A 12,147-nucleotide genomic window follows, 5' to 3' on the forward strand; every position below is an offset into this window, starting at 1 on the left:
ATGCAGTAAAAGCATTTGAACAAAATCCAGCATCCTTTTATGATTAAAACCCTCATCAAAATCACCAAATAAGGGGCATACTGTAAGGTAATAAAAGCTATCTATGACAAAGCCACAACCAACAGGGAAAGCCATTTCCCCTGAGAACTGGAACAAGACAAGGATGCTTACTCTTATCACTTCTCTTCAAGTTCTAGAAGTCCTAGCCAGAGCAGTCAGATGAGAGAAAGAAATAAAGGGCATCCAACTGGTAATGTTGAAGTCAGATTGCTGCTGTTTGGTGATGACATGATCCTATACCTAGAAAATCCTAAAGACTCATGCAAAAAGCTCCTAGAACTGGTAAACGAATTAAGCAAAGTTTCAGGGTACAAAAATAATGTGCACAAATCAGTAGCTCTGCTATGCACTAACAATGACCAAGCTGAAAATCAAATCAGGAACTCAACCCCTTTACAATAGCTGCAAAAAAACCAACCAACCAACCAACCAACCAACCAACCAACCAAACAAACAAACTTAGGAATATATTTAACCAAGAAGGAGAAAAACCTCTACAAGGAAAACTATAAAACACTGCTGAAATACATCATAGACAACATAAACAAATGGAAACATATTCCATGCTCATGGATGGATTCAATCAATATTGTAAAAATGACCATACTGCCAAAAGTAATACACAAATTCAATGCAATTCTTAACAAAATACCACTATCATTCTTCACAAAACCAGAAAAAAAATCTTAAAATTCATATGGAACCAAAAAAGAGCCTGCATAGCCAAAGCAAGACTAAGCAAAAGAATAATTCTGGAGGCATCACATTACCTGACTTCAACTATATTATAAGGCTATAGTCACCAAAACAGCATGGTACTGGTATAAAAGTAGGCACATAAACCAATGGAGCAGAATAGAGAACCCAGAAATGGAGCAGAATAGAGAACCCAGAAATGAAGCCAAATACAGTCATGTGATCTTTGACAAAGGAAACAGAAATGTAAAGTGGGAAAAAGACATCCAATTCAACAAACTGTGCTGCGATAACTGGCAGGCCACATGTAGAAGAATGAAACTGGATCCTCATTTCTCACCCTTATACAAAAATCACCTCAAGATGGATGAAAAAGTTAAATCTAAAACCTGAAACCATAAAAATTTCTAGAAGATAACATTGGAAAAATCCTCCTAGAAATTGGCTTAGACAAAGATTTCATGACCAAGAATCCAAAAGCAAACACAACAAAAACAAAGATAAATAGATGGAACTTAATTAAAGTAAAAAGTTTCTGCACAGTAAAAGAAATAATCAGTAAACAGACAACCCATAGAGTAGGTGAAAATCTTCATAATCTATACATCCTATAAAGGACTAATATCCACAATCTACAAGGAACTTAAATCATCAAGAAAAAACAAACACACAATCCCATCAAAAAGTGGGCTAAGGACATGAATAGACAATTCTCAAATAAGATATTCCAATGGCCAATAAACATATGAAAAAAATGCAACATCACAAATTATCAGGGAAATGCAAATCAAAATCACAGTGTGATACCACCTCACTCCTGCCAGAATGGTGGTGAAAAGGGAATACTTTTACATTTTTGGTAGGGGTGCAAACTAGTACAACCACTATGGAAAACAGTGTGGAGATTCCTCACAGAACTAAAAGGATATCTACTGCTTGAAACAGCAATCCCACTCCTGGGCACCTACCCATAGAAAAAGAAGTCATTATACAAAAAAGATACCTGCACAGGTATGTTTATAGCAGCACAATTCGTAATTGCAAAAATATGGAACCAGCCCAAATGCCCATCAATCAATGTATGGATAAAGAAAATGTGGTATACATATACCATGGAATACCAGTCAGCCATAAAGATGAATGAAATAATGGCATTTGCAGCAGCCTGGATAGAATTGGAAACTATTATTCTAAGTTCAATAACTCAGGAATGGAAAACCAAACACTGTATTTTGTCACTCATAAGTGGGAGCTAAGCTATGAGGATGCAAAGGCGTAAGAATGATACAAAGGACTTTGGAGACTTGGGGGAAAGGATGTGAGGGTGAAGGATAAACACTACACATTGGGTTCAGTGTATACTGCTCAGGTGATGGGTGTACCAAAATATTAAAAATCACCACTAAATAAAATATTCATGTAACCAAACACCACCTGTTCCAAAAAAATATATTGAATTTTTTAAAATAGGCCGAAATAGAAAAAAAAAAAAGTAGTTGTATGACTAAATGTGTTATAAAGTTTTGCCTATGGAAAAAAAATCATTTTATAACAGATAATATCTTTAGCTATATGCTTTTGGACCATTCAGCCTTCAAAGTCTACAGATATGTTCATCTGTGAAAGAACAGAGTTATCTTAGTCATCTTTATGTCCCCTTGAGTTCTCAAGCATCATGTGTTTATGACATTGAACAATAAAACCATTAATCTCAGTGTTCTAATATCAGCAATATGTAATGTAATACAATTTCAAAACATAGGTTATAGACAAAGATTTTTGATTTTAAGCAAGAGTTTGCTTTCTGTCTGTCTCTACTGGATTTGCATTAAATACCCATAATGGACTGTTTCCTTTGGATCAGAACACAATGGCTGAGTTTTGTCGATGATACATTGATGATTGCCATGAAGAGAACAAGGAAATAATTTTATATTATCAGTAAGGTAAACTTTTATAACTAAATTTGGTCTATGAGAAAAAGTTATTGTATATTAGATACCTTTAACACGAACACATTTTAAAACATATTTACCGGTTATTTTTCATCTTTCTTTTCAAAAGTTGAAATCCTGCATTCAAACTCTTAATAATTTCTTTTCACTTTCGCTCTTGAACTTTGCCAAAAGACCTTACCATTATTTCAAAATCTCTCTCTTTTTTTTGTTGTTATAACACCAAAATAATTTGGTATTTCTAATCCAACTCATCACCAATTATGTGAAAATTTCAAAAGTAGAGAAGAACGCAAACAAAAAACAAAAAGAAGCGAATGCTTCTAGTATATTCAGTGTACTATTATTTACCAATAAATTCACCTTACCAAGGTCACAATAAATCTCTGAATAGGCTGAGAAAATACTTTTAATACTTTGCATCCATTTCTTTAAAAGTATCCCTTATGTTTAAAATTTAAAAATATTTTAAAATCTGGCTAAGTTTCCAATGTGATCACAATACATTTGGGTTATGGTTTATTTTATAGATAGTGTCATCATAAGCATTTGAAATGATTATGCAAAATATTTAATTATTTATTGCTTTAAAGTTATTATTCAAGGAAAACATTCAAATTCTCAACAAGAAGTAAATGTGTAGATAAATTCAGGTCATAAATCAAGATGCAAAGAAGAAAAGATGGGACATATACTCAGTCATGTAAATTCAGGTGCTAAAGCTTTTCATCATATGAGAAATGTTGATTCAGGGACTCCAACTTATTTTTTTAATACTAAATCAAGTAATGTACATCTTTAACTACAATATTGAAAAACTATAAAATTAAGAGCAAATTTATTACTAAGATGCTAAAGTTAAAAAAAGACTTGCCAGTTTTTAGCATCTCCTTTTCCAGTGTGTGGAGTAAACCCATAAAAGGGAAGGCCCCAGGTAGTGGCATTTGATTAATGGTTCTCTGAGCATTTATAATATACATTTGTTTCTAATTTTTGATACTTGATTTTTGGAAATGTAGTCATTCTGTTAATACGCTTTCATTTTTTATTAGCTATAGTGTATAAGAGGGAGGATATTGGGTTACAAAAACAAAGTTTTCAGAGTAAAGCCAAATTGGATTTGCATTAAAATGTCATGTTATCACTCTGAAAACAGAATCAAGTTAGTTAATTTTTTGAACTTTAGTTTCTTCATCTATAGAATGGAATCAATAATACAGACAGTTTCAGTGTTGTAAAGCAGTTTATGGAATGATATATAAAGTACTTGGCCAACAGATAGGAGACAATGAATGGCAACTATTTAATAGTCACGTGTCATAAGGCCACATTTCCAAAAGCTCTCTAGATTCTTGTTCTCAACTTGAGATTGCTCATCTCTCAGTAGCTTATCTGTGAAATTCCTGAATTCTGTTTGTAATTTGTGAGCAAATGGTGTAGACTGTTTAAATGAAAGACTTCACTGCTGGTAAACAGCCAGTCTCTAATTCTATTTTTTCAAAAAGGTGATGATTGGAGAAGAAGGTGGAGCAAGATATCGGTATAGAACCCTACAAAGATTGTCAACCCTGCAGGAACACTGAATTGAAGAACTCACAAAACACCTTCATAGGGACTAAAAATCAAGTGTCTGATCACAGTACTTGGTATTTACATCATATTAATGAACAGGGCACAGAAGAGCACAGCAAAGACAACCTTGAATCACTTACACAACCCCTCCCTCAAGCCCTGGTAGTGGCAGCAGAGCACAAAGAGAGAATCTGTGCACTTTGGGGAGGGAGAACACAATGATTATGAGACTTTGCATTGGAACTCAGTACCTCCCTGTGAGAGCAGAAAGCAAAAAGGGACAGAACGCAGCCTGCACCTATGGAGTGAGACTTGAGACCAGCACAGGCTAGAGAGAAATAATCCAACCCCGTGGGTGAAACCTGAGTTCTGGCTAGCCCCACCACTGTGCCCTAAAGCACTCTGGAGTCCTAAATGAACTTGAAAGGCAGTCTGGGCCAGAAGGACTGCAATTCCTGAGTAAGCCTTGGTGCTGTGCTGGGCTTGGAGCCAGTGGACCTGGAGTGCAGGTGACATAGTGAGAAGCCAGTTGGAGTGGTCAAGGGAGTGCTTCTGCTACCCCTCCCCCAACCCCAGGTAGTGAAACTTGCAGCTCTGGGAAAGATCCCTTCCTTCCACTTGAGTAGAAGTGAGGGAAGAGTAAAAAGGACTTCATCTTGTAACTTGGATACAAGTTCAACCACAGTAGAATAAGGCAGCAAACAGAATCCCGAAGCCCTGGCTCTCAGACATTTCTAGACACACCTGGGCCAGAAGGGAACCTGCTGCCTTGAAGGGAAGAACCCAGTCCTGGTGGAATTCATGACCTCCTTACTAAAGCTCCCTTGGACCTTGAGCAAGCATAACTCTAGCCAGATACTACTCATCGTGGGCTTTTGGTGAGAATGAGACTCAGGTGTAACCCAGGGTATTCCCAGATATAGTTGCTATGGGGAGAGACTCCTCCTGCTCAAGAACAGGAAAGGGAGGTGTAATGGGGAATTTGTCTTGCAGCTTGGACACCAGCTTGACCACAGAGAGGTGGAGCACCAAGCAGGCTCCTGGGGTGCCTGATTCCAGGCGGTGGGTAAAGGATAGCATTTCTAAACCCGTGCTGGGCTAAAGTGGAGCTAACTGCCCTGAAGGGAGAGGCTCAGTTCAGGCAGTGTTCAGCAAAAGCTGACAGAAGAGCCCATGGGCCTTGAGTAAAGATGGGCGGTACCCAGGCAGTACATACCACAGCGGGAGAAATTCCTTCTGCTTGAGAAAAGAAGAAGGAAGAGTGGGAAGAACTTTATCTTGTGGCTGGGGTGTCAGCTAAGTCACAGTAGAATAGAGCACCAAGTACATTCCTGAGGTTCTTGAATCCAGGCTGTGGCTCCTGGACAGCATTTCTAGACCTGCCTTGGGCTGCGGAACTTGGAAGCTAGCATCACCGAAAGGAAGGACACAATCCTGGCTGGATTCACTACTTGCTAACTGAAGAGCCCTGGGCCTTAAGGCAATATTGGTAGTAGCCAGGCATTAGTAATCAGCAGCCTTGGGTGAGATCCAGTGATATGCTCATTTCATCTGACCCAGTGCAGTCTTGGCATTAGTGGTTACAGTGATGCTTATGTCACTCCTCTGCTGAGCTCTAGGCAGATCAACATGGACAGAGAAACTCCATTTGTTTAGGGGAATGTAAGAGAAGAGAACAAAAGTCTTTGCCTAGCAATACAGGGAATTATCTTAGATTTTACGCAAGACCACTACAGCAGTACTTCCACAATGCTCAGAGTCACAACATTACTGGGTTTGGGGTGCCCCCTAATGCAGATATGGCTGCAATGACCAAAGACTTAGATCACAACACTCAGTTAATCCCCTTTGAGTACTTGGAAGAGTCCCCAAGAATGACAGGCACAAACAAGCCCAGTCTGCAATAACTATAATAAATGACTCTTCAGTGGTGCTGGGAAAACTGCATATCCATACACAGATAATTGGAACCAGACACCCATCTCTAGCTATATACAAAAATCAATTCAAAATGTATTACAACTTAAGTCTATGAACTCACACTGTGAAACTCTGAAGAGAGTACACTGGGAAAACTCTCCTGGACACTCATCAGAACAAAGATTTCTTGAGTAATATGCTGCAAGCACAGTCAACCAAATAAACCATAGATAAATGGGACCACATCAAGTTAAAAAGCTTCTGTACATCAAAGAAAACAATCAACAATGGAAAGTGACAACCCACAAAATGAAAGAAAATATTTTCAAATTACCCATATGTCCAGGGATTAATAACTGGAATATATAAGAAGCTCAAACAAATCTATACAAAAAACATCTAATAATCTGATTAAAAAATGAGCAAAAGATCTGAGTAGATAGTTCTCAAAAGAAGACATACAAATAGCAAACAGACATATAAAAAGATGCTCAACATCATTGATCATCAGAGAAATGCCAATCAAAACTACAATGAGAAATCATCTCACCCCATTTAAAATGGCTTATATTAAAATGACAGGCAATAAAAAATGATGGCAAAGGATGTGGAGAAAATGGAACCCTCATATCCTGTTGGTGGGAATGTGAATTATTACAACCACTGTGGAGAACAGTTTGATAGTTTCCTAAAAGCTAAACGTAGAGCTACCTACCATCCAGCAATCCTGCTGCTCTGTATGCATGAAAAAGAAAGTGTATTAGTCCATTTTTATGCTGCTGATAAAGACATACTTGAAACTGGGTAATTTATAAAGAAAAAGAGGTTTAATGAATTCACAGTTCCATGTGGTTGGGGAGGCCTCACAATCATGGTGGAAAGCAAAAGGCACATCTTACATGGCAGCAGACAAGAGACAATGAGAGCCAAGTGAAAGGGGAAACCCCTTATAAAACCATCAGATCTTGTGAGACTTATTCACTACCATGAGAACACTATGGGGAAACCACCCATCACGATTCAATTATCTCCCACCAGATCCCTCCCACAACACGTGGGAATTATGGGAGCTATAATTCAAGATGAGATTTGGTTAGGGACACAGCCAAGCCATATCAGAAAGGAAATCAGTACACTGAAGAGATATCTGCACTCCCACATTCACTGCAGCACTATTCACAACAGCCAAGATTTGAAAGCAACCTAAGTGTCCATCAGTAGATGAAGGGATAAAGAAAATGTGGTACATACACACAATACAGTAATTCAGCCATAAAACAGAATAAGATCCTGTCGTTTGCAACATAGATAGAACTGCAGGACATTATGTTAAGTGAAATAAGCCAGGCACAGAACAGCATACTTCACATGTTCTTACTCATATGTGGGAGCTAAAAATTAGAACAATTGAACCCAAGGAGAGAAAGGGTAGAATAATGGTTGTCAGAGGCTAGGAAGGGTAGTGGTGGTGGGGTGGATAATTGGGGATGATGGTAAAAAATATAGTTAGAAGGAATAACAGCTAGTATTTCACAGCCTGACATGGTGATTACAATCAACAATAATTTATTTTACGTTTTATATATACTTTATATTGCTGCAAGTTACACATCTTGTTTAGAGTTGAAACAGACAAAACCTAGGTATTGTATTCTCTATGAAATCTGAAGAGTCTTACTAATAAGTTATAAAAGTACAATGGTAAAATACAAAGACCGAAGTACAAAAGTACAATAGTAAAATACAAAAGACCGAAGTCAGGAAGCTTTTCACAAATGCTTGCAAAGCTCAAACTCCCTTTCATTACCAATTCTACAGACTTGGAGTTAATTGCATTTCAGGGCACACTGCAAAGTACATCTTTTCAGTGTGCTTTTCCTTAATTAGTACAAACATTTGGTCCCTGAGAAAGGTGGAAGTATAAGGCTTGCTTTTGTTTTTATTAATGTTTTCTGTTTTTTAAATTCACTATTTGTACCCAGAGGCCCATGTGAATGACACATTTTTATTAAAATCAAGAATAAATATTATGTAAATTATGCCCCCAAACAGCAGCTATGGAGTCTAATTATTTTAAGGCAGCTTTAGCAGGATTCATTTTAGTTCTCTAACCAAAACAAAGCAGAAAGAATAATGCATATGCTAATAGATTTATGCCTCCTTTCTTAACATTTGGAAACTATGTACCAATCATCTTTGCATCCCAACAACCAGGAGAGTGCATGTTTCCTAGTAAGTGTTCACTCAAGTGCTCCCAATGATATGGGGTAATTACTGAGACAATTAATGACATCATATTTTAATTGATTGAAAGTACACATTGAAACATTCACATAACTATTCATGTATATGATTTGTATAGACATCTATCTCTGAAAAATAGCTTTTCAAAATTTCTTGCCATGAATACAATTAGTACTCCAGTTTTACTAATTTGCCATTTAGCTTGTTTTACTCTATGTCAGGTTTTCTCAACCTTACCACTATTGACTTGGGGCCAGATAATTTCTGTGGGAGCTATCCTGTGTTTCAGAATGTTTAGTACCCTTCCTGACTTCCACCCCTAGATGCCAGTAACACCCTACCTGCTATAAGCTGAATGCTTTTATCCCCCTCCTCCAAATTCACATAGTAAACCATAATCCACAATGTAATGGCATGTGGAGGTACAAATTTCTGGAGGTGATTATGAGGTCATGAGAATGGAACTGTCATGAATGGAACTGGTGCCCTTACAAGAAGAGCTTGGAGCTAGCTACCTCTTTCCAAGATGTGAGAAAACGAGACCTTGGCAGTCTGCAATCCAGAAGAGGTCCCTTACCACAACCCGACAATTCTGGCAACCTAATCTCAGACTCTCAGCCTCAAGAACTGTGAGAAATAAATTGCAGTTGTTTCTAAGTCATCAAGACTATGGTAATTCTTCTTAGCAGACAAACTGACTAAGAGAGAAAACAGGTGGGACATTCATTGTGTGATGTGTGCTCTCATAAAAAGAAACAGAATAGTTTGCTTTCTTTCTCTCTTTCTGCTCTTCACTATGTGAAAATGTAGGGAGAAGAGGGCTCTCTGCAAACCAGGAAGCAGACACTCACCAGATATGAGATAGGCTGGCCCTTTGATCTTGGACTTCCCAGCCTCTAGAGCTGTGAGAAATAAATGTATCTTGTTTATACCGCACAGTAGAAGGTAATTTGTTACAGCAGCCTAAAGTGACTAAGACACTATCCCAAGCTGTAATAACTAGAAATGTCTCCAGACATTTTCTACTGTCCCTTGTAGGGGGTGGATTTTGCCCCCATGTGGGAATCACAGTCCTATTTGGGAAGAGGTGTTTTCATATACGTTGGAACATATAGAATAATGCTAAAACATGTTTGTCCTCAACCTCAATTTCTTCCCTTTGACCTACATTTCACCACATATATTTTACCTTTCACATGATTTTAAATATTGTTATTGTTTATTTTGAAATGCAAATTTTCCTGTCATTGTTTTGGTTATAATTATCAAAGTTCCTCTCATTTCTCTCCCTGTTGGCATTGCTGCCAGGATTAATTTCAAAGACCGTACCGTTGCAGAAAGCCTCTTCATGATCTGTATCCAATCTATCTCTCCAATCTCATTACTTCCTATTCCCACAGGTAACCCAAGCTCCTCATGTACAACAAACTACAATTCTTTCTTTCATTCTTAATTTCTCTAATTTCTAATTGGATTATGAGTCTCAATTCAATTTTCCTCAGTTCATTGCCTCCAGAAAGTTTTGGAATACATTCTCCATGCACACCTCCCTCAGACCATTATTACTCTAAACACAGTGTGATGGTTAATTGTACATGTCAACTTGGCTGGGCTACGGGCCCAGATATTTCATTCTTCTTCTGTGGAGAATTATGCATGATATACAATGCACATTTTTTTCCAAGTCTATTTCTTCCCTGGAGTTCAAGATGCTGTGTGTGTGTGTGTCTGTGTGTGTATGCACATGTATAATTCTTTATCATGAGGGCTACTGCAATATTGCACGTTACAAGTGATTAAAACATAGTCTAAAAGTGATTGCTATAGTCACCCTACTGATCTATCAAACACTAGGTTCTATTTCTTCCATCTAAATGTATATATTTGTACCCACTGGATTGTACATTTTAAAACAGCTAGAAGATAATGATATGAATGTTCTCAGTGTAAAGAAACAATACATATATAAGGTGATGAATTTCACAACTACCCTGATTTGATTATATGAATTTGTCAGATTATCACATGTATCTCCCAAAACGTACAACATTTTTGCATTAATAAAATATAAATTAAACATAAATGGTTGGACTTCCTGTTCTTTTAATTAAGAATTACAGAAATTATCATTAGCATCAAATTTAATTAAAAATATATTGTCAATGTTTATTTAATATTTTCACAGCAAACTTATATCATGAAGCACCTCCATTCCCAAAAGATATTGGGTACTTTTGGTAAAGAAAGTCTCATTTGTACAGATCTTTTATGGTGTTACCTTTTTTTTAAAAACCTGAACAAATTATACTTACTGTTTGAGTCAAAAGTATAACTAAAAACATGGCATTCTATGGAATGTTGAAGCAAAATGGACTTTCCTTTGGTTGAGCATGAAACATGTTAACTTAGATTTCTATTCCTTAGTTAGAGATTGATTCTGTAACTTGGTTTATGCATATTATTTTGCATAGTTTACCGACGCTCCCTCTTTAAGCATTATCTAGCTCTTGCCGTTAGTGTGACAGGATACTGTTTCTGCACTTGAAGATGGAGTAGGATTGTTGAATATACACATTTGTGCACAGAAAATTGTTTCATTACCTGCATGGGTGCTAGGGGGATTATTTTTAACTGAAACAGTCATGCTTATGAAAAAGAAAATTCAGAGCTTTTACAAATATTCCATAGATACTGAGGAGACTATTCAGAATATTAGCTTTTGTTAAGTGAATGAAAACCAAGGACTTCATGGTAAAAAATAGAAAGATTACTAAGGATTTTAACCTTTCTAGAGACAGGATTTCCATGCATATAAACACAGGATATCTAAGAAGTTTTACACATGTACACAGCCTTTCTGATTTTGTTATAAATGAGGCACACAAAAAAATCTCTTTGGATGATGCAAAAAAAGCTCTATCTCTCCAGCATGATGTACTAAAATAATACAAATATTATTCAGTGATCACTTATTATATGCTGGGCAATGTGTTAAGTCCTTTATTTTAATCTAACTGAATCGTATCAACATATTTATGTAGCATTATTATTCTTTGTTCACATATTTGGAACTTGACATTCCACGTGGTTGAATGACTGTAAAAGATCACTCTGCTAGTAAGTAGTCACAATAGAGTTCCCACACTGATTTTCCTGTATTCAGAGTGTTTTGCATCTTATACTGTCTTTGACAAGTTAGCACTTATTGAGTGACTACTAGGTGCAGGCCGCTTTGCTGGGTGCTTTATGCACATTGCTTCATGCATCCTCACAACAGCTCTGAGACACAGACATTATTTTTCTACTTTTACATACAAAGAGAAAGCCACACAGCTAGGCTGACCAAAGGAACCAGAGTCAGTGAGAGATGAGTATTATCCCCAGATCATCCCATTTTGTGCTATATCTACACTTCCTATCATTAAGGGACCAATAGATTCTCCAGTTTGTGATTAAATAGCTCTACAACAATTTTCTCAATCAATTACACTCACATCCATTAAGTCAAATGGAAAAATTAACGTGTGGCCAATAAGACATTCATGGAGATAGCAAAATATGTTCTTAATGTGACAAAAATCCATCTGCTAAGCTACTCAGATAAAAATCAATTAATATTATAATTTAAGTACATTCGCAGAAAACAATGTAGAAATAAAGCCTTTTAACTGTAATTTTATTAATGTTTAATTACTATGAG

At 36.8% G+C, this 12,147-nt stretch overlaps 1 protein-coding gene across 21 annotated transcripts in view; it reads right to left on the reverse strand.

Annotated features, from left to right (window-relative positions):
• CDH18 (cadherin 18) overlaps positions 1-12,147 on the reverse strand; it is a 1,124,701-nt gene that overhangs the window by 89,600 nt on the left and 1,022,954 nt on the right. The window lies entirely within an intron of this gene.

Source organism: Macaca mulatta, chromosome 6 (genome assembly GCF_049350105.2).
Source record: "Macaca mulatta isolate MMU2019108-1 chromosome 6, T2T-MMU8v2.0, whole genome shotgun sequence".
Taxonomy (NCBI): Eukaryota; Metazoa; Chordata; class Mammalia; order Primates; family Cercopithecidae; genus Macaca; species Macaca mulatta.